A 2,232-nucleotide genomic window follows, 5' to 3' on the forward strand; every position below is an offset into this window, starting at 1 on the left:
CAGACCGCAGCCGGTTCCGCCCCCACCCGCAACTCCCGTTGGAATCCAGCTGCTGGGTGGTGGGTGGCAGGGGCTGATGGCGCCGGGTGGGATACAGCGCCCCCGATGGTGTCCTTCTCTCTGGACTTCGGGAAAAACCAATGGGCACTCACTAGACTGAGAATAGCCCTGAGTGGCACTTGGCATGACCAGGATTTCTGAGCTGCCCTTCCCTGGCGTTGGTGACTTTCTATGTGCCTCACCACCCACAACCACCCACACAGCCAGAGCAATGGAGCTGGCACCCGGTTGACCTGGGATTCCCAAAGGGATCTCCTAGGTCCCCCGGGCCAGCAGCTGTGAGAGGTCATCGGCCTCTGATCACCGGTTTCCAAGAGGGTGACCTGACACTCATTATAAGTAGGGATAAAGATAGACAAGTTTGGGCCGGGCGCAGTGGCTCACGCCTGTAATCCCAGCATTCTGGGAGGCCGAGGCGAGCGGATCACCTGAGGTCGGGAGTTTGAGACCAGCCTGACCAACAGGGAGAAACCCCATCTCTACTAAAAAATACAAAATTAGCTGGGCATGGTGGCTCATGCCTGTAGTCCCAGCTACTCGGGAGGCTGAGGCAGGAGACTCACTTGAACCTGGGAGGCAGAGGTTTCGGTGAGCTGAGATCACTCCACTGCCCACCGGCCTGGGCAACAAGAGTGAAACTCCGTCTGACAACAACAACAAAAAAAGACAGACAAGTTTGGTGGTGACCAGAGAGTCAATTTTACAAGCTCCTTTTCTAGGTAACACACAACAGCTCCTAGCAGTGGAGAACTGGACTAGGGTGGCAGTGGCCAGCAGTGGGCCCAGCCCCTCCCTTAAGGACCTGCCACAGCTGTCCAGGTAGGTTGTGCTCTTGGCCCCAGCAGACACTTCTTCATCCCAGAAGCCCTTGTCTCAGAGGCGTCGCCTTGTTCCCAGAGTCAAGCACTCTTTTCTTGCTAGCCTGCATCCTAAACCTGCAGGCCGACCCCAACTGCTGCCTTGATGCCTGTCCACAGCTGCCCACCCTACATGGAACCTTGAAACAGAAAGACTGAAATGTAAGCAGATTGCTTGGGGTTCGGGTGGGAGTTGTGTGGGGAGTTATGGCCTGGAATGTAGCTTGGGGCCTGCTCAGGGGTGTGCCCAAAGAATGGGAAACTGCATTTCCAGGGCAATTCTGAAAACTTTTAGAAGAAAACAGGGGTACAGCTTTGTGACATTGGTTAGGCAATGTTTTTGTTTGTTTGTTTTTTGTTTTTGAGATGGAGTTTCGCTCTTGTTGCCCAAGCTAGAGTGCTATGGCGCGATCTCAGCTTACTGCGACCTCTGCCTCCCAGGTTCAAGCAATTCTCCTGTCTCAGCCTCCCAAGCAGCTGGGATTACAGGCACGTGCCGCCAAGCCCGGCTAATTTTTTGTATTTTTAGTAGAGACTGGGGTTTCACCATGTTAGCCAGGCTGCTCTCGAACTCCTGACTCAAGTGATTTGCCTGCCTCGGCCTCCCACAGTGCTGGGATACAGGCATGAGCCACCGCAGCTGACCAGGCAATGGTTTTTTAGATATGACATCAAAAGCACAAGTGACAACAGAAAAATAAATTGTACTTCATCAAAGTGAAATACTTTTCTGCAACAAAGAACTTCACACGCGTCCCTGTGAAGAGACCACCAAACAGGCTTTGTGTGAGCAACAAGGCTGTTTATTTCTCCTGGGTGCAGGCGGGCTGAGTCCGAAAAGAGAGTCAGTAAAGGGTGGTGGGATTATCATTAGTTCTTACAGGTTTGGGGATAGGCAGTGGAGTTAGGAGCAATGTTTTGCGGGCAGGGGGTGGATCTCACAAAGTGCATTCTCAAGGGTAGGGAGAATTACAAAGAACCTTCTTAAGGGTGGGGGAGATTACAAAGTACATTGATCAGTTAGGGTGGGGCAGAAACATCACAATGGTGGAATGTCATCAGTTAAGGCTATTTTCACTTCTTTTGTGGATATTCAGTTGCTTCAGGCCATCTGGATGTATACGTTCAGGTCACCGGGGATATGATGGTTTAGCCTGGGCTCAGAGGCCTAACGAGAACACCATCAAGAAAGTGAAAAGACAACTCACAGAATGGAAGAAAATACTTGCAAATCGTATGTATCTAAGGGGCTTGGAGTTTGAGACCAACCTGGGCAACATGGGAAGACCTCACTGCTACAAAAAAAAAAAAAAAA

At 51.4% G+C, this 2,232-nt stretch overlaps 1 protein-coding gene across 1 annotated transcript in view; it reads right to left on the reverse strand.

Annotated features, from left to right (window-relative positions):
* The window catches only part of GALK1 (galactokinase 1), a 19,574-nt gene that overhangs the window by 8,689 nt on the left and 8,653 nt on the right, over window positions 1–2,232 (reverse strand). The gene's annotated exons all lie outside the window — the stretch shown is intronic.

The sequence above is a fragment of the Mandrillus leucophaeus genome, unplaced genomic scaffold (genome assembly GCF_000951045.1).
Source record: "Mandrillus leucophaeus isolate KB7577 unplaced genomic scaffold, Mleu.le_1.0 Scaffold1, whole genome shotgun sequence".
NCBI lineage: Eukaryota > Metazoa > Chordata > Mammalia > Primates > Cercopithecidae > Mandrillus > Mandrillus leucophaeus.